This window comes from Haliotis rubra, unplaced genomic scaffold (assembly GCF_003918875.1).
Source record: "Haliotis rubra isolate DU_JTF1 unplaced genomic scaffold, ASM391887v1 Scf472, whole genome shotgun sequence".
In the NCBI taxonomy this organism is placed as follows: domain Eukaryota; kingdom Metazoa; phylum Mollusca; class Gastropoda; order Lepetellida; family Haliotidae; genus Haliotis; species Haliotis rubra.
In genome coordinates, this window is record NW_025767160.1 from 621229 (window position 1) to 648739 (window position 27511).

The 27511-nt window shown below is 44.2% G+C and overlaps 1 long non-coding RNA gene across 3 annotated transcripts; it reads right to left on the reverse strand.

The window, feature by feature from the left end:
- LOC124290729 lies at nucleotides 1-26431 on the reverse strand. 3 transcript variants are annotated; one of them, XR_006902020.1, is made up of 2 exons: nucleotides 26297-26431; nucleotides 1-1021 (listed from the first exon to the last, which is right to left on the reverse strand). It is a non-coding gene; the product is annotated as an uncharacterized LOC124290729 (long non-coding RNA). The 3 variants fall into 3 exon arrangements; XR_006902018.1 differs by lacking the exon at nucleotides 26297-26431 and adding an exon at nucleotides 5321-5377 and having other exon boundaries at nucleotides 1-1018; XR_006902019.1 differs by lacking the exon at nucleotides 26297-26431 and adding an exon at nucleotides 5321-5374.
- Between the last annotated feature and the right edge of the window lie 1080 nt (nucleotides 26432-27511).

A 27511-nucleotide genomic window follows, 5' to 3' on the forward strand; every position in this document is an offset into this window, starting at 1 on the left:
TGAATTCTACAACTTTTATTAACTTATATTTCATGATACCAACAATGTTCCTCCAATATGGCAATACAACCTTAGATAATACTGTGATTTGGTAGATATAGGCGGCCATTCATCTCACAGTTGGATACATTAAACATCTGTAATCAATATTATGTTAAAGAAAAATCTAAAAGCTCAGGATATAACAATTAGTAAGTTAAGATAATAGTCATTTGACAACTGAAGCACGCATCATCAGAAGAAAGGTGATTTTAGCATGTATTTTCTCACCATGTTCTCCGTATTTCTGTTTTGTATGGATCCATAACCGTATGAGATGATTGTTTTTCACTTTTTCCTAAATGTGATCAATTGCTTGTGACAAAATTGAATTAGACAAATGCATCTGAACTTGTATATGCTGAGATATATGCTGCAGAATAACACTAGACGTAGATATTTCAGAATTATGTCTCAGTTTCTGTCCAAGAGTTTTTCTCAGGTGTCCATAACAATTCGTGTAAGTGTGTTTTGTTTTTGGCAGCTAAGTAGGAATCAATTTTAAGTAACCAATGCTTGTGTTTCATGACAACACATTACTACCATTTCAGATGTGTTTGTGGATATTGCGGATGACAATGACCTACGTTGGAGGCGGTGTCCCCAGGCGGCCATCTTGTCTCGCCTCCCAAGTCACCGTGCACTTTCATCGGACCAGGGTTACACGCTGTCTCGCACCCTGGAGAGGGCAAAACGGAGGCGGAGGAGCAACCGGGCCCCCTCCCAGGGGCGCACCAGTGTCACGGATATGGAGAGTCATCCGGATGCCGTTGCAGAAAGGACTTTAACTAAGCGGAAATCAGGGCGGAAATCATCCAAGAATTATGACGTTCCTGGGGTGGATGAAGTTGATGCTGATTCTGACTTCCTGCGGAAGGAGAGTATACGGTCGATGACAGCGAGTCTGGCAGTCAAGCGGAAATACAGGTAGGACCAATGTCGTCGATCTTGTTGCCTTTTTATGGCGGCACTTGTACAGCTGCTGGAACAGTCATGGGGGAGACCTTCATAATATATGTATTTTCTTGAAATTGATATTATCATTTTTTGACAAGATGACTTTACATATGTAAAGAAAGAAAACACTTCCTGGGACGTAACTTATGGATTCAAAGTTTGGCTGATTGTAAGGTGGAATTGACAGACATGAAAATCTCAGAAATATTTCATTGTATCCTGAACATATCAAATTCATCACCATTGTTGCTGGTTTATTACATAGCCAGTGATAGTGAGCTTTTCTACAATGTTGTAACCAGACCGGGTATTTTCTCTCACTCTGAGATATGTGCATCAAGGGAGATAACTCTAGCTCAGTACTTGGCAAACACAACTTTGAAGTTCAAGGAAATTCTTTGAAATGTTGGACATTTAGGTTAAACCTCTGTGTGTGTCAATCTAAGTGATTAAAATGTTCTCTGCTGTGATAAGTTACTAAAGATCTTGTAGTCTAAAACATGATCTGGTGTTGAGATTCGGAATGAATAAAATAAAATATTTAGCATGAAATTAATGTGTATTTGTTTCCAAATTTCCTCTTCAGCACAAGATAAGGTTACTTGTTTACTTTTTCCAAAATCTGTTGGAAAAGGAAATCCAAAACAATATTCGGTCATTTGTTTTCCTTGTATCAGATTGTTCTGTAAATTCAAGAGGCCATTGACAGAGGACAACCAGTCTCTATCATCTGCTAAAACAGTTTCCATTGTGTGTAAAATGTAAAATATTCATGAAGAGAAGAAATATGATCAGCACTTACATTTATATGAGTCATTACAGTTACCTAACCCCTCTGTGAGGGGTGTACATTGTGTACTAGTTTGAGGAACGGCATAACAAGAAAGTGAACTCTTTCAGTGGATGAGAGATGTCATACAAATGATACAAAAAGCAAGACGTAACGATCATCTGATTTTCAGCGAATGCATGTGAGCATTCAAAGTATGTCTCAAGTGTCAACAGGATATTGTAATTTTCTGACAAGCAGCACAATCAGGATCCCATGGACACAAACAGGATCACATGGATGCAAACAGGATCACATGGATGCAAACAGGATCACATGGATGCAAACAGGATCACATGGACACAAACAGGATCACATGGACACAAACAGGATCACATGGATGCAAACAGGATCACATGGATGCAAACAGGATCACATGGACGCAAACAGGATCACATGGATGCAAACAGGATCACATGGACACAAACAGGATCACATGGACACAAACATGACCACATGGACACAAACAGGATCACATGGACACAAACAGGATCACATGGACACAAACAGGATCACATGGATGCAAACAGGATCACATGGACACAAACAGGATCACATGGATGCAAACAGGATCACATGGACACAAACAGGATCACATGGACGCAAACAGGATCACATGGATGCAAACAGGATCACATGGATGCAAACAGGATCACATGGACACAAACAGGATCACATGGATGCAAACAGGATCACATGGATGCAAACAGGATCACATGGATGCAAACAGGATCACATGGACACAAACAGGATCACATGGACACAAACAGGATCACATGGACACAAACAGGATCACATGGACACAAACAGGATCACATGGACACAAACAGGATCACATGGACACAAACAGGATCACATGGATGCAAACAGGATCACATGGACACAAACAGGATCACATGGACACAAACAGGATCACATGGATGCAAACAGGATCACATGGACACAATCAGGATCACATGGATGCAAACAGGATCACATGGACACAAACAGGATCACATGGACACAAACAGGATCACATGGACACAAACAGGATCACATGGACACAAACAGGATCACATGGACACAAACAGGATCACATGGCAGCAGTTAGGATCACATGGACACAAACAGGATCACATGGACACAAACAGGATCACATGGCAGCAGTTAGGATCACATGGACACAAACAGGATCACATGGATGCAAACAGGATCACATGAAATGGCATCAAGTCAAGTGTTTGGAACTCAGCTAAACAAGGATGAAATGTGGACACTCCACTGAACTTGGCAGAGTACAACTCAACTGTCAACAAACAGCTACAGCCAGTTTAATACACCATGGAATTTCATGAATATGCATGGGAAAGAGTCTACATTCCTGACACCAAAGCTACCAATGGTTTAGTGCCATGATGTCCTGATATATTCACACTCTTGGAAATAGGCACCAGACATTCATGAATATGGCTTATGATGAATTTACTGAGGGTTTACCAGAGTGAGTGGTTTTGTAGGAATCGATGTGATTTTGGCTGTTGTAACATGACAGGTCCTCCGTTCTGTGGAACTATTGCAGAATGATCAAGGATTTGGAACAACTTAATGGAAGCAAGTGAGTGTGGCATCACTGAGAACTTGAGATAATTGTGGGAATTAAACACTGACAGACTATCTGCCAGGGATCAATATGATCTAAACACATTGCCCTTTAGAATAATAACATACAATTGGGAATCATCAGACCCATCAGACAGCAGGCAACGAGGTAACTAAGTTTATGGGTGTGTCGGATTGATTTGTTGTTTGGGTTTGTGTGCTGCCCTGATTGATGGACTACATGTGGTTTGTGTGCCCGTTGACGCATGACAATCAATATACTCTGTCTTCAGAATGGTACTCTACACATCAGGAATGGTTTTGTTAATCGTTAATGTTGTGAATGCTTTGTTGATTATGGAGAGTATCTATGTTTCAGTTCAGAGCATATGCAGAAGATATTAGTATTTGTGGAAAAACATGCTGGCTTGAAAAGTTAGTATCAATTGTTTTTTGTGGAGAAATGATGTTAGTTTTGAAACAGTTTGTAAATTTCAGATAATTGTATTTTGTTATCTCAGACCTAAGGGGTATAATGGCAATGGATGTGTCTCAACCTGTCTCGACCTGTCATCCCAAGTATATTTATGTTTCATGTATTTGTTGTCAATTATTAGCCTTAATGATACAATAGTTTCTGTCAGGAAGCTTGAGAACGCGGCTATCATTAGTGTGATGTTAGAGTTAATGACTTGGTGTAAGTGCATACTTTGATGGTTTTCAATGTCCCTAGATATCTAGGTCACATGCTGAGAGAGGGGAAGCTCTACTTGACAGTCGGCAGCATATAGCACCATGCCACATGCAATAAGAGAACAGAACAGAACAGAGCTTTTATTACACTCTAGGCTGAGACACTCGTCGTAAGAGGTACAAATATACAGTTGACAATACATGGGATGGCGGGATGGTTTACATGGAAGATTGTACAGTTTTCATGATAGTACTACAAAAATATGCACAGTTTTTTCAGAACACTAACTTGTTTACCGTTAAACAATTCGTTAAATCTTACCACATTGGTTTTTTTAACATAATGGTTTGGGATATAAGCTTTCTGATTATGCTTGAAGAAAGGGCAGAGAAAAATGTAATGACATTCATTGCCAACATCACACGTGTCACAGAGCAACACCTGGGTGATGAAGAGCCACGATGGTTCATGGTCAACCTGTCAATGGAAGGATCTTAAGCTTTATGTCCAATACCATCATGGGACCCACATGTATATACATGTAGTTGAATGACAAAAGATGGTTTTTTATTAGATTAAAGCCATATTTAGTTGTGAATTTTTTTAAAGAATCTTCTTCAAAGACACAAGGTTGAAGATTTGTGAAACACTAACAGGAAGTATAGCACCACTACTATATTCATTCTGTAACAGCTTTGACCTATATCAAACAACAGAACCATTCCAAAACCTTCATCGTTTTTACAGATTCACTATCTTGCCTTCAAGCACTTCAAAATGTTACTTCAAGTCACCTTATCATCCTGGACATTTTAGAACTTTACAATGATCTTTCTACTGGCCAATGTGACATCGTCCTCTGCTGGTTGCCGGGTCACGTCGGCATAGCAGGTAACACAAAGGCCGATGCTGAAGCTAAAGCAGCTCTTGACAAACCCTTATTTCCACTGCTGACCCCGTACAGTGACTTCAAACCCACTATCAAAAGTTATACTCGGGACCTTGTGCAAAAAAGGTGGGACACCCAAGTAGGAAGAAATAAACAGTATGAATTGAAGCCAACAATTGGTTATATCTACAGTGGAAACCGCCTAAGTAAAGACCGCTTAACTAAACAGACCTGATAAGTAAACACTTTTCTTTGGTCCCGGCAAATTTCTTCATGAATTATCACTATTAGAGTCTGGTTAACTAAACTCGGATAAGTAAACAATACCGCTTACCTAAACGTCTTCTCACGGTCCCTTGAAGTAAATTACTTAACAAAAGACACTGGATAACTAAATTAGCGATCACCACATAATCCGACATGAGGGGCAGTCGTGTCAGTCTCAGTCAAACAAACATCCTACTTACAGCTCGCTGGCGTCAAGCAGTTGACAATACACTGACAACTGGAGGCCAGCCCTGATAAGTTGTTCATTGTTACATATGCATACATATACATGCATATGGTTGTCATTTGCAGGTTTTTATAAGTTTGGATAAGTAAAATACCTGATAAGTAAACAATTTTGGCGAGTCCCTTGAAATTTTACTTATCAGGTTTCCACTGTACTTGGGTTGTCAGTCAAGACATGATGAGGTAAAATGTCATATTGGCCACAGTCGGTTTACTCATGAGTATCTGCTGAAAACGGATGGGGATGGACCTCCCATGTGTGTCTCTTGCGATGAAGTGTTTACCATCAAGCATATTCTGCTTGATGGACTTTTCGACTGACTCACATTAAGTAGAAATCTGAAAGATCTGTTTTCCCGCGTGAGCGAGCATCTGATTGTAAACTACCTGAGGGAAGTTGACCTGTATCATAAATTGTAACTTTGTAAAGAGAATAACAAATTGCTTGCTTTTGTATTTGGTGCTATGACATTTTCTGTTTTTAAATAAAAATGTAATGAATATATATGTTTTTAAAATATAACTCTTTTGGACCTTGGACTTAAAATGGTAATGAATGGAAACTTGATCTCGTCACTATATGGCTGGAATAATGCCGATGTGACGTAAAGCCCAACTCAACTGTTCATGGCAGTATGGTGGGAATTTCAGGTTTGAAGCACAATTTTTGTTGTTGTTGTGTTCATTGTTCAGTGAATACAGAAAATATTGCTACAGAATACTGGTTATTATATAATAATACAATGGAAGGAATTCTTTTTGGCTCATCTGTGACATCACAAATTACATGTTAGGCTGACGAACTCTTTTCAATATTAAACATACCAACTAGTAAACAATACCACTATTGTCATCACTCACTACGATAGCAGGGGCGGTGGGGTAGCCTAGTGGTTAAAGCGTTGGCTCATCACGGCGAAGACCAGGGTTCGAATCCCCACATGGGTACATTGTGTGAAGCCCATTTCTGGTGTCCCCTGCCGTGATGTTGCTGGAATATTGCTAAAACCAAACTCAGTCAGTCAGTCAGTACGATAGCACCAGGGTGCACAATCTCGGTTCCACATGTCATTGGGTTTCCTTTCTAACTCACAGTTTCACACTTGTGATGTGACTCTCAATGAAGTAATGGTTGAATCTAGAACTGACTTATGTTGTGAGCTAGTTCCTGACTTTAGTTTGACTGTAGGAGCTGCATGTCTTCTTGTCATCTCCTGCTGACATGTCCTGTGATGTTTGTTGGATGTTACTCTGCTGCTGGCATGTCCTGTGATGTTTGTTGGATGTCATCTCCTGCTGGCAGGTCCTGTGATGTTTGTTGGATGTTACTCTCCTGCTGGCAGGTCCTGGGATGTTTGTTGGATGTTACTCTCCTGCTGGCAGGTCCTGTGATGTTTGTTGGATGTTACTCTCCTGCTGGCAGGTCCTGTGATGTTTGTTGGATGTTACTCTCCTGCTGGCAGGTCCTGTGATGTTTGTTGGATGTTACTCTCCTGCTGGCAGGTCCTGGGATGTTTGTTGGATGTTACTCTCCTGCTGGCAGGTCCTGTGATGTTTGTTGGATGTTATGTTACTCTCCTGCTGGCAGGTCCTGTGATGTTTGTTGGATGTTACTCTCCTGCTGGCATGTCCTGTGATGTTTGTTGGATGGATGTCATCCTCCTGCTGGCAGGTCCTGGGATGTTTGTTGGATGTCATCTCCTGCTGGCAGGTCCTGTGATGTTTGTTGGATGTTACTCTCCTGCTGACAGGTCCTGTGATGTTTGTTGGATGTCATCTCCTGCTGGCAGGTCCTGTGATGTTTGTTGGATGTTACTCTCCTGCTGGCAGGTCCTGTGATGTTTGTTGGATGTTACTCTGCTGGCTGTCCTGGCTGCTGACAGGTCCTGTGATGTTTGTTGGATGTCATCTCCTGCTGGCAGGTCCTGTGATGTTTGTTGGATGTTACTCTACAGGTCCTGTGATGACAGGTCCTGTGATGTTGTTGGATGTTACTCTCCTGCTGGCAGGTCCTGTGATGTTTGTTGGATGTCATCTACTGCTGGCAGGTTCTGTGATGTTTGTTGGATGTCATCTCCTGCTGGCAGGTCCTGTGATGTTTGTTGGATGTCATCTCCTGCTGACAGGTCCTGTGATGTTTGTTGGATGTTACTCTCCTGCTGACAGGTCCTGTGATGTTTGTTGGATGTTACTCTCCTGCTGCAGGTCCTGTGATGTTTGTTGGATGTTACTCTCCTGCTGGCAGGTCCTGTGATGTTTGTTGGATGTTACTCTCCTGCTGGCAGGTCCTGTGATGTTTGTTGGATGTTACTCTCCTGCTGGCAGGTCCTGTGATGTTTGTTGGATGTTACTCTCCTGCTGGCAGGTCCTGTGATGTTTGTTGGATGTTACTCTCCTGCTGACAGGTCCTGTGATGCATGTCTCCTGCTGATGTCCTGTGATGTTTGTTGGATGTTACTCTCCTGCTGGCAGGTCCTGTGATGTTTGTTGGATGATGTTTGTCCTGGATGTTTGTTGGATGATGCTCATGTTACCTCCTGCTGGCATGTCCTTGATGTTTGGATGTCATCTCCTGCTGGCAGGTCCTGTGATGTTTGTTGGATGTTACTCTCCTGCTGGCAGGTCCTGTGATGTTTGTTGGATGTTACTCTCCTGCTGGCAGGTCCTGTGATGTTTGTTGGATGTTACTCTCCTGCTGGCATGTCCTGTGATGTTTGTTGGATGTTACTCTCCTGCTGGCAGGTCCTGTGATGTTTGTTGGATGTTACTCTCCTGCTGGCATGTCCTGTGATGTTTGTTGGATGTCATCTCCTGCTGACAGGTCCTGGGATGTTTGTTCATGTCCTGCTGCTGACAGGTCCTGTGATGTTTGTTGGATGTTACTCTCCTGCTGGCAGGTCCTGTGATGTTTGTTGGATGTTACTCTCCTGCTGGCATGTCCTGTGATGTTTGTTGGATGTCATCTCCTGCTGGCAGGTCCTGTGATGTTTGTTGGATGTTACTCTCCTGCTGACAGGTCCTGTGATGTTTGTTGGATGTTACTCTCCTGCTGGCAGGTCCTGTGATGTTTGTTGGATGTCATCTCCTGCTGGCAGGTCCTGTGATGTTTGTTGGATGTCATCTCCTGCTGGCATGTCCTGTGATGTTTGTTGGATGTCATCTCCTGCTGGCAGGTCCTGTGATGTTTGTTGGATGTTACTCTGGATCTTACTCTCACTGCTGGCAGGTCCTGTGATGTTTGTTGGATGTCACTCTCCTGCTGGCAGGTCCTGTGATGTTTGTTGGATGTCATCTCCCTGCCACTCTCCTGCTGGCAGGTCCTGTGATGTTTGTTGGATGTTACTCTCCTGCTGGCAGGTCCTGTGATGTTTGTTGGATGTCATCTCCTGCTGGCAGGTCCTGTGATGTTTGTTGGATGTCATCTCCTGCTGGCAGGTCCTGTGATGTTTGTTGGATGTTACTCTCCTGCTGGCAGGTCCTGTGATGTTTGTTGGATGTCATCTCCTGCTGGCAGGTCCTGTGATGTTTGTTGGATGTCATCTCCTGCTGGCAGGTCCTGTGATGTTTGTTGGATGTCATCTCCTGCTGGCAGGTCCTGTGATGTTTGTTGGATGTCATCTCCCTACTCTCCTGCTGGCATGTCCTGTGATGTTTGTTGGATGTCATCTCCTGCTGGCAGGTCCTGTGATGTTTGTTGGATGTTACTCTCCTGCTGGCAGGTCCTGTGATGTTTGTTGGATGTCATCTCCTGCTGGCAGGTCCTGTGATGTTTGTTGGATGTCATCTACTGTTGGCAGGTCCTGTGATGTTTGTTGGATGTCATCTCCTGCTGGCAGGTCCTGTCATGTTTGTTGGATGTCATCTCCTGCTGGCAGGTCCTGTGACGTTAATTTGTTCGATGTTACTCTGCAGTGACTGGCCCTTTACTTGGTGGATATTTCACATCATGTGCATCTAATAACCGGGGCGCTGATCAAGCTCATCATTTTTGTTAGTTAGGCTTGCTAATTCTTTTTTATTAGACCTTTGTTAATTGGACATTTTCATTGTCCAGTAATAGAATAAGGACTAACTGTATCCAGTTCTTCGAGGTAATCAACCAATGGATGTGCACACTATGAATCAGTACATACACTCCCTACTGTATCAAACAATTCAGATTTTGAGTTCCAACAGCAGCCTGTATATCATATAGGTAAGCTACAGTGCCTGGGCAGTATTTGTCGAGTTGTTTCTAGTAAACTATGAAAAGTGAAACATATCCTGAAGTTTGGGTTGTGATCAATCTACATTTGCCAACAGCTCTCGACCGAGCTGATATAATGGCTTCTATCTATTATGTATATATACCGGTACTACCCATAAAAACTTAGACTCACTAGTGTAAATGTTGCCACTTACTTCAGTCAACTGTTCTAAACTAGATTTTGCAAAATATTCCATACTGTTTAAAGGTACTGTTTACGCATGAACTGATGTATTGTAAAACAAATTTGTAACGTTGGAAAGATTATTGTCATGAGTTAAATAAATGATGAAACTCATTGAAAATTGGCGAAACTTTTACACCAAAACTCAGCTGTTCACATGCACAATATTTGCACAGGTTTTTCAGCAATTTGATGCATGATCCTCAAGTTAGTGGAGAATTTTCATCTTCGATGTAACCATATATGTATACATAGCATATAGTGAGTGCTTTCAGTCTGTCTAAACTTTTGGTGGGAAGTATACTTTATGCCTTTCTCACAATCACTTTAAGAAAGAATATATTTTCCCTTGCACTCTTTATCTACAACACCTGCCTGTTTGGATTACAAGGATTTAAATGATATACTTTAATCTGAGACAGGTGAGGTATTTGTAGCATTGCTTATGTCAGCCTGTCAGTCAGTGTGGCCTCCACTCACGGCTGGTGGTGAGTAACGTGTGGACAGGCTGTGTCAACACAGACAGGTAGGTGTGGAGATAGCACACACATGTGGGAACACTCCTTATCAGCTGCTTGGCAAGAATCGATAGAAACACTTTTGATAGAAACCTCTTTGTATTTAGGGAAGGCTACACTTGTTTTGTGAAACAAAGCGGTTCAGGCTCTTGTGTTTATATATCATGATCCATCTGTGAGCCTGGTACAGGATACATCTCATTCAGTATGGATATGTAATTCAGTATGGAATACAACAGAAAGTTACTTACAGATATAGTAGACCTGTGAAGGTCCGGGTTAGAATATTGATCTTCAGTAACCCTTGCTTGTCGTGAGAGGCGACTAACGGGATCGGGTGGTCAGGCTTGCTGACTTGGTTGACACATGTCATCGGTTCCCAATTGCGCAGACCGATGCTCATGCTATTGATCACTGGATTGTCTGGTCCAGACTTGATTATTTACAGACCGCCGCCATATAGCTGGAATATTGCTGAGTGTGGCGTAACACTAAACTCACTCACTCACTGACAGATATAGTAAACACAGATTTATGTGGTCAAAGCTTATTGCAGCATTTCTTTAAGATTTTCTTCAGTGAATACTATTTTATCTACATGCTTTGAAATTTGATTCTGACATGATTTCATTAGAAACGATTAGCTTTTAGTGTTTAGCCTGCTGATAGAACTTGTGTGTTTGTCTGCTATGAGACTTAAGTACAACTGTGTCTCTTGTGAGAGTAAATGGAACAGTCTTGTTGCAAGTCAAGTTGGAGTAACACTTAGCTCATTGTATAAAGTTGAGTATTTTCTGACTTCTGCTGAGGGATGAGGAAGCAAGTTCCGAATGTCATTAATGAACCAGTGCCTTACAACTATACAGGTGTTAAACAACAAGGCAGTTGTGATGTTAACATGAAATATATATACATGCACAAACGCAGCCCATTCTCACCTTTCATCAGCACCACATGCCAACTGCATTATGGTGCTGCAGTCTCACCAGCTCACCTCTCCTCTCACCACATCCCACTACAGATAAACTGCATTACGGTGTTGCAGTCTCACCCAGCTCACCTCTCCTCTCACCACATCCCACTACAGATAAACTGCATTATGGTGCTGCAGTCTCACCCAGCTCACCTCTCCTCTCACCACATCCCACTACAGATAAACTGCATTACGGTGTTGCAGTCTCACCAGCTCACCTCTCCTCTCACCACATCCCACTACAGATAAACTGCATTACGGTGTTGCAGTCTCACCAGCTCACCTCTCCTCTCACCACATCCCACTACAGATAAACTGCATTATGGTGCTGCAGTCTCACCCAGCTCACCTCTCCTCTCACCACATCCCACTACAGATAAACTGCATTACGGTGTTGCAGTCTCACCAGCTCACCTCTCCTCTCACCACATCCCACTACAGATAAACTGCATTATGGGCTGTTGCAGTCTCACCAGCTCACCTCTCCTCTCACCACATCCCACTACAGATAAACTGCATTACGGTGCTGCAGTCTCACCCAGCTCACCTCTCCTCTCACCACATCCAACTACAGATAAACTGCATTATGGTGCTGCAGTCTCACCAGCTCACCTCTCCTCTCACCACATCCCACTACAGATAAACTGCATTATGGTGTTGCAGTCTCACCCAGCTCACCTCTCCTCTCACCACATCCCACTACAGATAAACTGCATTACGGTGTTGCAGTCTCACCCAGCTCACCTCTCCTCTCACCACATCCCACTACAGATAAACTGCATTACGGTGCTGCAGTCTCACCAGCTCACCTCTCCTCTCACCACATCCCACTACAGATAAACTGCATTACGGTGCTGCAGTCTCACCAGCTCACCTCTCCTCTCACCACATCCCACTACAGATAAACTGCATTACGGTGCTGCAGTCTCACCCAGCTCACCTCTCCTCTCACCACATCCCACTACAGATAAACTGCATTACGGTGCTGCAGTCTCACCAGCTCACCTCTCCTCTCTCACCACATCCCACTACAGATAAACTGCATTACGGTGCTGCAGTCTCACCAGCTCACCTCTCCTCTCACCACATCCCACTACAGATAAACTGCATTACGGTGTGTTGCAGTCTGTTGCAGTCTCATCCCCAGCTCACCTCTCTCCTCTCACCACATCCCACTACAGATAAACTGCATTACGGTGCTGCAGTCTCACCAGCTCACCTCTCCTCTCACCACATCCCACTACAGATAAACTGCATTACGGTGTTGCAGTCTCACCCAGCTCACCTCTCTCTCCTCACCACATCCAACTACAGATAAACTGCATTACGGTGCTGCAGTCTCATCCAGCTCACCTCTCCTCTCACCACATCCAACTACAGATAAACTGCATTATGGTGCTGCAGTCTCACCAGCTCACCTCTCCTCTCACCACATCCCACTACAGATAAACTGCATTACGGTGTTGCAGTCTCACCCAGCTCACCTCTCCTCTCACCACATCCCACTACAGATAAACTGCATTATGGTGCTGCAGTCTCACCAGCTCACCTCTCCTCTCACCACATCCCACTACAGATAAACTGCATTACGGTGCTGCAGTCTCACCAGCTCACCTCTCCTCTCACCACATCCCACTACAGATAAACTGCATTATGGTGCTGCAGTCTCACCAGCTCACTCTCCTCCTCTCACCACATCCCACTACAGATAAACTGCATTATGGTGCTGCAGTCTCACCCAGCTCACCTCTCCTCTCACCACATCCCACTACAGATAAACTGCATTATGGTGCTGCAGTCTCACCAGCTCACCTCTCCTCTCACCACATCCCACTACAGATAAACTGCATTATGGTGCTGCAGTCTCACCAGCTCACCTCTCCTCTCACCACATCCCACTACAGATAAACTGCATTATGGTGCTGCAGTCTCACCAGCTCACCTCTCCTCTCACCACATCCCACTACAGATAAACTGCATTATGGTGCTGCAGTCTCACCAGCTCACCTCTCCTCTCACCACATCCCACTACAGATAAACTGCATTACGGTGCTGCAGTCTCACCAGCTCACCTCTCCTCTCACCACATCCCACTACAGATAAACTGCATTATGGTGCTGCAGTCTCACCCAGCTCACCTCTCCTCTCACCACATCCCACTACAGATAAACTGCATTATGGTGCTGCAGTCTCACCCAGCTCACCTCTCCTCTCACCACATCCCACTACAGATAAACTGCATTACGGTGCTGCAGTCTCACCAGCTCACCTCTCCTCTCACCACATCCCACTACAGATAAACTGCATTACGGGTGTGCTGCAGTCTCACCAGCTCACCTCTCCTCTCACCACATCCCACTACAGATAAACTGCATTACGGTGCTGCAGTCTCACCAGCTCACCTCTCCTCTCACCACATCCCACTACAGATAAACTGCATTATGGTGCTGCAGTCTCACCAGCTCACCTCTCCTCTCACCACATCCCACTACAGATAAACTGCATTACGGTGCTGCAGTCTCACCAGCTCACCTCTCCTCTCACCACATCCCACTACAGATAAACTGCATTACGGTGCTGCAGTCTCACCAGCTCACCTCTCCTCTCACCACATCCCACTACAGATAAACTGCATTACGGTGCTGCAGTCTCACCAGCTCACCTCTCCTCTCACCACATCCCACTACAGATAAACTGCATTATGGTGCTGCAGTCTCACCAGCTCACCTCTCCTCTCACCACATCCAACTACAGATAAACTGCATTATGGTGCTGCAGTCTCACCCAGCTCACCTCTCCTCTCACCACATCCCACTACAGATAAACTGCATTATGGTGCTGCAGTCTCACCAGCTCACCTCTCCTCTCACCACATCCCACTACAGATAAACTGCATTACGGTGCTGCAGTCTCACCAGCTCACCTCTCCTCTCACCACATCTCAGATAAACTCCCAGCTAGATCCCTCATGATAATCAGCCTGAACCATTACTTAGCACCTATAAGATCTTCATGCTTACAGTCACAGATAGGAGTTCAAATGTTCAATGTACTTTTGGTTTTGGGTTACGGAGGCGTACATGACAATGAGTAATATATTTGTATGGAAGGATAAGTTGAAATGCATCTGTGTACACAAAACCCAGACAGGAAGTTGGATGGAGGACATTAAGGTATGGTAGTGGGTGTGTTCTGTACGAAACGCTGTTAAGATGATTCCAGAGAGAAGTGACACATGAAATATTTCTCTGTCACGAAGTGAAAATAACACAAGCCATATAAAAACCATTATTCAATACAAAACATCTAGTCATAAACGTACACACAAGGCATTTAGTACTACAGTTCCCTTCATAGTAAAGTTAATGTCCCAGTAACACGACCAGCAAACATTGGGCATGTGTGTCATGTAAGATAACACGACATCATGACAAGCACATCCACCATGGATATGCATGTAAGTCCAGTAAGCCATGGAGTCCAGTAAGCCTTTATAGGACCTATTCTTTTGTTCTTTAAAGAAGTTATATCTATTACCTACTGTAAATCTTGGATAAATGCTCATTGTCAGTGTATAAACTATCATGCTGTATGCTGACATTGTCATAAGGTATAAGTTGTCAATTTGTGTAAACAGCAATGTCTCCCCGGTATTTGCATGTGTGTTTGTTGGATGACAGAATGTCAATACTAGCTGGTTGAGTAATGGACAGGGTGATTAGGGAGGACAGATTCAGGTATATATATAACAGGATATTATGTATGGGAGAAACCTTATTGAAATGAATTTGAATAGTTCGGCTCATGTGACTTGCTGTGATATCCATGTGGTCACAATAAGTCAATAACTATATTTATTACATGTTCAGGGTGGGAGGCATGTAATATATTTTCAGTCCACCAGGGAAAGATATTCATGTACAGGGACATAGATATGAGATTCCCATGCAACATGAGTGATAGGACTAAAATATTGTGTTTCATCAAGTAAAAAGGGAACATTATGTGAGAGGTATGAATACCTGCTGCCCTTGGCCTCCTCATAGAATGACTTTATCTAAATACAATAAGATGGTTCACCGTTCTCTTTGGCTGTCTAAAAGTCCTGGCTACAGCTTCCTTCATGGGGAAAATTGGGAAGTTGAACAGAGCCAGATAGAGAGAACAAGGTGGGGGCTGAAGAAGTACATAGCTACATTTGTGGATTGTAGCCATGGCAGTGACTGATTTCTTCACATTGCACTGATGGCAGAGCACATCTTTCTCAGCTTCCCACAACTTCTCTTAGACTTCTCTGCGTTTGCTGTCTGTCCTTTTGGGACCGTGAAGGCCTGCGTTAGAATGTACCTTCAGTAACCCTTGCTTGTCGTGAGAGGCGACTAACGGGATCGGGTGGTCAGGCTCGCTGGCATGGTTGACACATGTCATCGGTTCCCAATTGCGCAGATCAATGCTCATGCTGTTGATCACTGGATTGTCTGGTCCAGACTCGATTATTTACAGACCACCGCCATATAGCTGGACTATTGCTGAGTGAGTCGAAAACTACTCATTCATTCACTGTCCTTTTGGAGTCCACTATGCTAACACTGTTGGCATCCCAGATGCCATCTGGTGGATGCCTTCATTGTTGGTGGGGATGTCAGCTGCATCCATTGTTTGGGTTGCTGTTTAGACTTTGGTACCTTCCTTGGTTTGGTACTGACCGAAGTCTGGAGGGCTTTTGGTGTCTATTTCTGTGAGTGTCATCACTCTAAGATCCCTCTACTTGATTCAGTATCTTACAATGGAAGATTGGTCAAGTATTATAGGACTATTAATAAGATATATACATGTAGTATCAATTGAACACATTCAGGTAAACAAAGAGGACATAACAAACTTGGTCATTGTGAATATCAACTTTCATATAAAACAGTCAGTAGACATAATGATAAACTATTGTAATTGTATTTCCTTTCTTCTAGGTATTGTTACGGATACAGAGATTATGATTAACATGTGTATTGTTTTGCAACTAATCGGGATACATCCACTGTTTACAAACTTTTTCTCAATGTATACCTTTAAAGAATGCTGATGCAATGATGGCTGGAATTATATCTGAAACTAATATTTATCAGGGAGAACTATTCAGTATCATGGTATATCAGTTCCAGGTTTACTATGTGTATTTAATAAATGTTGATGTACAGAAGTCAAACTACAAGAAATATTACTTCAATCAGGGTGAGTTGGTACAATCTGTCCAGATTACAGTCTGTTTGGACAAAATGAAATTAGTAGAATAGGAAAAATGAATTACGAAAATTATATTAAATGTATGCTTTTAATAACCCGAATAGTGTAATAACATGACTAAAAATTTTTACTTCATGATGAATTTGTGACACAGTATTTCTGTTTTTCCCTGTTGGTGATGTCTGTGTCTAGGGGGTGAAAGCATCCAAACCCATCATAGCTTGTATAATGATCATAGCCTATTCACAACTGTGTTCTATTTTCAAACAGATGTTTAGTTGACTAGTGGCACTCACCAATATTCCAGCTATACAACAGTAGTTTAAACCAGACAATCCAGTGACTGACATTATCATCATCACTTTGCATAATTGGGATGAAATTACATGTCAGCCAAATCAGCAGACCTGACAACCTAATTCCGCTACAACAAGCATGGGTTGCTGAAGAGTCCATCTCACAGTCCCCAAACCACATTATTTTCCCCACAGCTTAGCCACCACTGCAATGCTAATGCCCTAAATAATGCAAGTCAAGATTTATCTCTGGTCTCCCTGCGGCTCCTTTTCAATTTAAATGAGTTTATTTGTTACAGTCCTAATTATATATATATATATTCAGAGACTTAAAACGTTTGTCTAGTAGCTGAAGAACAGTTTTTACCCGGGTGTTCCCTGGCTTATTGTATTTGGACAGCCACAGTTATCAGTTATTAATGCTGGTGTCCAGGACAACCAATACTTTCCTTACATCTTCATCAGCCCACATTTGGTACATAATGCGGCGTTAAAGAAAACTCCCATTTGAATAATATTTTCTGGTGGTAAAGTGTTACTAGTCCTAGGCCAAATGTTAGAAAAGTCCCTATCTTTTAGGATCTCTCAGCAGCAGTAAAAGCGTTATCCAGTAATTGGTATGACAACTCCCACCCTCCAGAGATTCTTGTCAATGTGGAACTAGACACAGAATGTATCAGGTTGCTGAAAACAAACAAGGTTTACCCCCGCTGTTGAAACAGTGTCCACATGTTCATAGACTAACTGCATGAGTATTAACCACATGGTTTAATGGACGGTGACAAGCACTGATGTTCAACATGATCAGGATATGCAGTATGAGTGATAAGGCCTGGTGTATCATATTACCTGATAATGATGTTATCTCTACATTTGGCCTAGGAGTATTACATAATCTGGTGTACATGTATTTTATGTGACATGACCTCCTTTGATATGGCAGCAAACCTGAAGACAAACTCAGACCAGCTTATCTCCAAGTTGTCTCCGATCACCCAGATACCAGGGTGCATATAGGTCAAGGTTTGTAAGATCACATGACCTGACATGTAAGTTAGGTCGCTGAGTGCAATGTTAGATAGAGCGGTCACAACACAGTGTGAAGGCTGGTGTTGTTGAGTCACTGTAGATCTACATGTCATTGTACGTAAGTCTACGTGGAGATCGGAGGAGCCGATAAACAGGATATGTCCCAACCTCCAGTATTGTGTTGCTTCAGCTATGACAACCTCCTGTTTACAGTCACGACTCCTGGTGACTGGCTAAGACACCCGTTCCTATATATACTGAATGATTCATGACAGGTACAGGGATATCTACAGTCACGATAATGTTTTCAAGGGGGCTCATCATATATACAACTAGTAATGGTTAGTGTGTTATTAAAGCTAACCGGAGAAGATTGTAGTTCTGGTTTAAAAGTAAGTTGACCTATCTTAAAGAAAACAAACTCAGGTGTGTGTGAAGGTAGGGAATGAGTCGGGTAGTTGTGGGGTAGTTGTGGCATTGTTGTGGGGTGGTTGTGGGGTAGTTGTGGGGTAGTTGTGGGTAGTTGTGGGGTAGTTGTGGCATTGTTGTGTTTTGTGTGGTGAAATGGTGTGATCTGCTAGTAAAGGAATTACTGTGATCTTCCAGTAGGGGATGGTGTGATCTGCCAGTAGGGGATGGTGTGATCTGTCAGTAGGAGATGGTGTGATCGTCCAGTAAGGGAATGTGTCATCTTCCATTAAGTGAATGTGTGATCTGTCAGTAGGGGATGGTGTGATCGTCCAGTAAGGGAATGTGTCATCTTCCATTAAGTGAATGTGTGATCTGTCAGTAGGGGATGGTGTGATCTTCCATTAAGTGAATGTGTGATCTGTCAGTAGGGGATGGTGTGATCTTCCAGTAGGGGATGGTGAGATCTTCCATTAAGTGAATGTGTGATCTGTCAGTAGGGAATGTGTGATCTGCCAGTAGGGGATGGTGTGATCTTCCATTAAGTGAATGTGTGATCTGTCAGTAGGGGATGGTGTGATTTTCCAGTAAGTGAATGTGTGATCTGCCAGTAGGGGATGGTGTGATCTTCCAGTAAGGGAATGTGTCATCTTCCATTAAGTGAATGTGTGATCTGTCAGTAGGGAATGGTGTGATCTTCCATTAAGTGAATGTGTGATCTGCCAGTAGGGGATGGTGTGATCTGTCAGTAGGAGATGGTGTGATCATCCAGTAAGGGAATGTGTCATCTTCCATTAAGTGAATGTGTGATCTGTCAGTAGGGGATGGTGTGATCGTCCAGTAAGGGAATGTGTCATCTTCCATTAAGTGAATGTGTGATCTGTCAGTAGGGGATGGTGTGATCTTCCATTAAGTGAATGTGTGATCTGTCAGTAGGGGATGGTGTGATCTTCCATTAAGTGAATGTGTGATCTGCCAGTAGGGGAATGGTGTGATCTTCCATTAAGTGAATGTGTGATCTGCCAGTAGGGGATGGTGTGATCTGTGTGTAGTGGAATGTCAGCATGATCCTTATTAGTTGATTCATATCAACTTATTTCAGTCTTCAGCCACATGTACTCTAAGTGCAGTGTATGGGATTCTTCCACTCATCTGGTGGGGCAGTTGTTAGTGAAACATCAAGTAGCATATGAGAGGTTTTCTACCCTGTACATAGGATGACCCCCTCCCTCTCCCCCTTCCCCCTTCCTTCTTCATTCTAGATATGATATTGATCCCCATATGTGTTATTTATGAGGGACAAAGCTCCAATCATCCAGGAAGCCGGATGAAACCGGCGAAAATGCCACACCAAATTATTGGCGCTTCCAGCCCGCCAGCATATTCAGTCACCACCGAACCCTTCGTTCCGCGGCAAGCGCCGCCCGCCACATGGTCATGCGCCCATTCCAGCACCGGCAAGCCACGCGCATAGCCATTGCGTTCCTGACCACTCGCCAAATCCTGCTGAGAGGCTTATGGTGGGCTGAGATGGTTCCATTGGATAACATCAGGTGGAAGGGTCCTTTCGATAATTTTCTCCGTACTTCTCTGCAGGCCTGATGGTCTATGACCATTGCCCCTTGGGCGCTTGCTGCAATCATGAGTGGGTTAAAGAAAACATTTGGTTCAGGAGCAGCTGTATTTGTCCTTAGTCCAGTTCTGCTCGCGAAGCCGCGTTAGTTGGCGTTCACGGGCTTGGGGCGAGTATTTTCGTGCCGCTGGATGAATTGTAGCGTCTCGGTGCCCGCCTGTGGTTGCGCGAAAAGAATGATTTTGGATGGAATGACCAGGATAAAATGGTTGGTGCCGGTACTCACTTGCCTGCCGCACCATGCCGGATGAGACCAGCCATACTACGCGCAAACACCGCTGCACCCGGATGTTGCCTGGTGTCCCGCCCATCCCATCCGCCCGTCCCGCCTTCCACGCCAACCGCCCGCGCGGCACAGGCTTGCGCGACATTGCCAGCAACATGGCGAGGCGCGACCCGTACGGTGCCAGCACTCGGCAGGTTTATGGCGGCGAAGAATGCCGCATGGCGCTTTACTGCGGGCGGCAGCAGCGTGATTTCGCGGCGTCGAGAGGAATCGGGGACATACTGGATGAATGGTGGCGGCAGGTGAGACAGGCCATTATGACGCCAACGCGAGGAGCCAGGCGATTCGCGGTAACGCAGGAGCGGACCCGCGTGAGACGAATGAGGCAATGGCATTGCGGCGACCGCATGCTGGAGGAGTGATGCATGCAAATGGTAGTGATCAAAGTAAATGGCGGCACGTAATTGTGGAGTATAGAGAGGGACATGGGACAGGTGTGAGGATTTGTGAATATAGAGGGACATTGGGACAGGTGTGAGATTTGTGAGAATATAGAGAGGGACATGGGACAGGTGTGTGATTTGTGTGAATATAGAGTGGGACAATGTTGGGGACAGGTGTGAGATTTTATGAATATAGAGAGGGACAGGTGGGACAGGTGTGACATTTGTGAGGTATAGAGAGGGGACATGGGACAGGTGTGAGGATTTGTGAGTATAGAGAGGGACATGGGACAGGTGTGAGATTTGTGAATATAGAGAGGGACTTGGGACAGGTGTGAGATTTGTGAGTATAGAGAGGGACATGGGACAGGTGTGAGATTTGTGAATATAGAGAGGGACATGGGACAGGTGTGAGATTTGTGAGTATAGAGAGGGACATGGGACAGGTGTGAGATTTGTGAGTATAGAGAGGGACATGGGACAGGTGTGAGATTTGTGAGTATAGAGAGGGACATGGGACAGGTGTGAGATTTGTGAAGTATAGAGAGGGACATGGGACAGGTGTGAGATTTGTGAGTATAGAGAGGGACATGGGACAGGTGTGACATTTGTGAATATAGAGAGGGACATGGGACAGGTGTGAGATTTGTGAATATAGAGAGGGACATGGGACAGGTGTGAGATTTGTGAATATAGAGAGGGACATGGGACAGGTGTGACATTTGTGAGTATAGAGAGGGACATGGGACAGGTGTGAGATTTGTGAGTATAGAGAGGGACATTGGACAGGTGTGACATTTGTGAGTATAGAGAGGGACTTGGGACAGGTGTGAGATTTGTGAGTATAGAGAGGGACATGGGACAGGTGTGAGATTTGTGAATATAGAGCGGGGACTTGGGACAGGTGTGAGATTTGTGAGTATAGAGAGGGACATGGGACAGGTGTGAGATTTGTGAGTATAGAGAGGGACATGGGACAGGTGTGAGAGATTTGTGAGTATAGAGAGGGACATGGGACAGGTGTGAGATTTGTGAGAATATAGAGAGGGACATGGGACAGGTGTGAGATTTGTGAATATAGAGAGGGACATGGGACAGGTGTGAGATTTGTGAGTATAGAGAGGGACATGGGACAGGTGTGTGAGATTTGTGAGTATAGAAGGGACATGGGACAGGTGTGAGATTTGTGAAGTATAGAGAGACATGGGACAGGTGTGAGTATATAGAGAGGGACATGGGACAGGTGTGAGATTTGTGAGTATAGAGAGGGACATGGGACAGGTGTGAGATTTGTGAATATAGAGAGGGACATGGGACAGGTGTGAGATTTGTGAGTATAGAGAGGGACATGGGACAGGTGTGAGATTTGTGAATATAGAGAGGGACATGGGACAGGTGTGAGATTTGTGAATATAGAGAGGGACATGGGACAGGTGTGTGATTTGTGAATATAGTGTGGGACAATATTAGGACAGGTGTGAGATTTGTGAATATAGAGAGGGACATTGGACAGGTGTGACATTTGTGAATATAGAGAGGGACATGGGACAGGTGTGAGATTTGTGAATATAGAGAGGGAGTGGGACAGGGACAGGACAGGTGTGAGATTTGTGAATATAGAGGGACATGGGACAGGTGTGAGATTTGTGAATATAGAGAGGGGACTTGGGACAGGTGTGAGATTTGTGAGTATAGAGAGGGACATGGGACAGGTGTGAGATTTGTGAATATAGAGAGGGGGACATTTGGATTTGTGTGGGATTTGTGTGAGTAGATTTGTGAGTATAGAGAGGGACATGGGACAGGTGTGAGATTTGTGAATATATAGAGACAGGGACATGGGACAGGTGTGAGATTTGTGAAATATAGAGAGGGACATGGGACAGGTGTGGTAGAGATTTGTGAGATATAGGAGGGGACACCAGAGGACAGGTGTGGAGATTTGTGAGTGTGACGAGGACATAGGACCGCAGGTGTGAGATTTTGTGGACTGGGACAGGTGTGAGAGATGTGTGAGCCATATAGAGAGGACATGGGACAGGTTTGACATTTGTGTGAGTATAGAGAGGAGACATGGGACAGGTGTGTGATTTGACAGATGTAGAGAAGGACATGGGACAGGTGTGAGATTTGTGAGTATAGAGAGGGACATGGGACAGGTGTGAGATTTGTGAGAATATAGAGAGGGACATAGGGACAGGTGTGAGATTTGTGAATATAGAGGGACATGGGACAGGTGTGGATTTGCAGAGAAGTATAGAGGAGGGACAGGAATGGGACAGGGGTGTGGACATTTGTGAGTATAGAGAGGGACATGGACAGTGGACAGGTGTGAGATTTGTATACAGAGGACATGGGACAGGTGTGAGATCTGTGAGCAGGAGGGACTGATGGACAGGTGTGACATTTGACAGAATCATAGAGGACAACAAGGACTTGGTGAGACAGGAGTGAAACATGTGACAGTATGTGAGAGGGACATGGACAGGTGTGAGACACAGGAATATAGGACATGGGACTTAGGACAGACATTGAGATTTGTGAGGACATGGAGACAGGGACACGGGACAGGTGGACACGGACAGGACAGAGATTTGTGTGTGACATAAGAACAGGAGGACATGGACAGGAGACGAATGAGATTCCCAGACAGAGAGGGACATGGGACAGGAGACAGACATTTGGAGTACAGAGCAGGGACATGGGACAGGTGGTGTGAGACATTTGTGAGGAGGACATGGACAGGACAGGTGACATGGATTTGTGAATATAAGGAATGGACATGGGACAGGTGTGAGGACACTGGATCTAGGAGGGACAAGGTGGAGAGGTGTAGGATTTGTGAGGAGACATGGACATTGGACAGAGGACATGGACATTTGTGAGTATAGAACAGGGACATGGGGACAGAACAGTAGAGGAATTTGTGAATATAAGAGGGACATGGACAGGACAGACTTGTGAACATTTGGGACACAGGACAGGACTTGTGAATGAGGACACTGACAGTGGAGATCTGTGAACAGTGGACCCCAGGACCTGGTGAGACGAAGAGAGGACATGGACAGTGGACAGGTGAGACTCCAGGAATAAGACACGGACTCCAGGACAGGTGGAGGACTCCAGAATACAGAGGACACGTGACAGACTTGTGGACAGGATTTGAGGATTTTAGGACAGGGACACAGAAGAGACAGGTGGACAAAGAGAGGACATGGACAAGGTGTGGAGACGGAACACAGAGGGACATGTGGACAGGCTACAGAGGGATGGACAGGTGGAAGGACACGTGAACATGGACAGGACATTTGTGAACACATAGACATGGACAAGGTGGAGACATGTGACAGGTGTGGATGGACAAGACACTTGTGAGGACATAGGACAGGTGAGATATTTGTGAATGAGACAGAGGAGGACATGGACAGGTCACTTGGAGAGACACCCATGTATAGAGAGGACATGGGACAGGTGAGATTTGTGGACAGGACAGGGGACAGGGGACATATTGTGAGACAGAGGGACATGGACATGTGAGATTTGTGAGTATAGAGAGGGACATGGGACAGGTGTGAGATTTGTGAATATAGAGAGGGACATGGGACAGGTGTGAGATTTGTGAATATAGAGAGGGACAATATTGGGACAGGTGTGAGATTTGTGAATATAGAGAGGGACATGGGACAGGTGTGAGATTTGTGAATATAGAGTGGGACAATATTAGGACAGGTGTGAGATTTGTGAATGTAGAGAGGGACATGGGACAGGTGTGAGATTTGTGAATATAGAGTGGGACAATATTGGGACAGGTTTGAGGATTTGTGAATTTGAGAATATAGAGTATAGAGGACATGACAGGACAGGTGAAGGACGGAGGACAGGGTGTGACATTTGTGAATGTAGAGGGACATAGGACAGGTGTGAGATTTGTGAATATAGAGGAGGAATATTAGGACAGGTGTGAGATTTGTGAATATATAGAGAGGGACATGGGACAGGTGTGAGATTTGTGAATATAGTGTGGGACAATATTAGGACAGGTGTGAGATTTGTGAATATAGAGAGGGACATGGGACAGGTGTGAGATTTGTGAATATAGAGAGGGACATGGGACAGGTGTGAGATTTGTGAATATAATGGGACAGGTGTGAGATTTGGACAATATTTGACAGGTGTGAGATTTGTGAATATAGAGAGGGACATGGACAGTGTGGACATTTGTGAGATAGAGTGAACATTGGGACAGGTGTGAGATTTGGAATATAGAGATGGACATGGACAGGTGTGAGATTTGTGAATGTAGAGAGGGACATGGGACACGTGTGAGATTTGTGAATATAGTGTGTGACAATATTGGGACAGGTGTGAGATTTGTGAATATAGAGAGGGACATGGGACAGGTTTGAGATTTGTGAATGTAGAGAGGGACATGGGACAGGTTTGAGATTTGTGAATATAGAGTGGGACAATATTAGGACAGGTGTGAGATTTGTGAATATAGAGAGGGACATGGGACAGGTTTGAGATTTGTGAATATAGAGAGGGACGTTGGACAGGTGTGAGATTTGTGAATGTAGAGATACACTGTGCCATGTGTATTTTAGTGACACTGTGCCATGTGTATGTTAGCGACACTGCCATGTGTATGTTAGCGAAACTGTGCCATGTGCATGTTAGTGACACTGTGCCATGTGTTTGTTAGTGACACTGTGCCATGTGTTTGTTAGCGACACTGTGCCATGTGTATGTTAGTGACACTGTGCCATGTGTATGTTAGTGACACAGTGCCATGTGTATGTTAGTGACACTATGCCATGTGCATGTTAGCATCACTGAGCCATGTGTATGTTAGCGACACTGTGCCATGTGTATGTTAGCGACACTGTGCCATGTGCATGTTAGTGACACTGTGCCATGTGTATGTTAGCGACACTGTGCCATGTGCATGTTAGCGACACTGTGCCATGTGTATGTTAGCAACACTGTGACATGTGTATGTTAGTGACACTGTCCCATGTGCATGTTAGTGACACTGTGCCATGTGTATGTTATTGACATTGTGCCATGTGCATGTTAGTGACACTGTGCCATGTGTATGAGAGTGACACTGTGCCATGTCCATGTTAGTGACACTGTGACATGTGTATGTTAGCGACACTGTGCCATGTGTATGTTAGTGACACTGTGACATGTGTGTGTTAGCGACACTGTGCCATGTGTATGTTAGCGACACTGTGCCATGTGTATGTTAGCGACACTGTGCCATGTGTATGTTAGCGACACTGTGACATGTGTATGTTAGCGACACTGTGACATGTTAGCGATGCTGTGACATGTGTATGTTAGCGATACTGTGACATGTGTTTGTTAGCGACATGCTGCTGACTGTAAATGTGTGAGAAATATGTATGACCTGCTTATACAGCCCAGCTGTTGTCCAGCTGACACAATTATGACACAATCACTGCATAATATTTCACTATAATTATAACAGTGGTATGTGCATGTTCGTTTAACGTCACGGGCAACTGGGATATGATGACATGCATGTACTAAGTCAATGAGTGGAACCAGGCTGGTTGCTAAAAACTGTTTCCTACCTTTTACTCCGAGGCCATTCAAACAGTGAAAATTAACATGTGTTTCACATGATTTTTTCCACCACTGTCTTTTGTATTTGTATTAAATGATGTTTCTAAAACATACTACAGTTCTCTGTTGCCGATAAATGTTTGGCTTAGACAGTAACCAATCAAATGATTGCTTCACATGTTTACCTGTAAATCATCATCTGACAGGTAAAGTTTGAATACACCCATGTCACTGTAGTATGGCTGATATTGTTACATCATATAACTTGTTCATACATATAGTAGGTGTAGATCTATTTGTTTTGAGGGCCTTCCGACCTGTTTGGTATTGTTACCGGACTTGTATACACCTGTAAAATAGTATGTACTCCTGTTATAAGGTTGATTAGGAGATCGCTTTCATGTATGTTGTCACTCAAAGGAGATGGAGATATTTGTTTGTTTGTTTACACTGTGCTAGCAAATAAGGCTGTGTTTGCTCATCAGGTGGAGATCTGATTTCCTACTATCATCCCCCGCCCCCCTCCACACACACACCCACACACACACATGAGTGAGTGAGTTTATATTCCAGCTATATGGTGGCGGTCGGTAAATAATCGAGTCTGGACCAGACAATCCAGTGATCAACAGCATGAGCATCGATCTGCGCAATTTGGAACCATTGACATGTGTCAACCAAGTCAGCGAGCCTGACCACCCGATCCCGTTAGTTGCCTCTTACGACAAGCATGGGTTACTGAAGGCACACTCTAACCCGGACACACACTCACACACACACACGAATGATATTGAGACTTGTGATAATTGTTGTACTTATTGGTTAATCAGGCTGAAAGGGTCGTTGTTGGCACGGGTACTACAGATGTGTACCCCAGGTACGTTTCTGTATACAGAAATGTACCCTGGCCATAATCAGAATACAGAAATGTACCCTAGGACGATTCCATTCTGCATTGTGGAGTTTTCTTGATCGGAACTGTCATACTGTTGTATTAGATGCATTTGATTGCGTTATATAAGAGCATACACAGTATAAGGGGCAGTGGGATAGCCTAATGGTTAAAGCGTTGGCTCGTCACGCCGGGGACCCGGGTTCGAATCCCCACATGGGTACAATGTGTGAAGCCCATTTCTGGTGTCCCCTGCCGTGATGTTGCTGGAATATTGCTAAAAGTGGCGTAAAACCAAACTCAGTCAGTCAGTCAGACAAAGTATAACGAA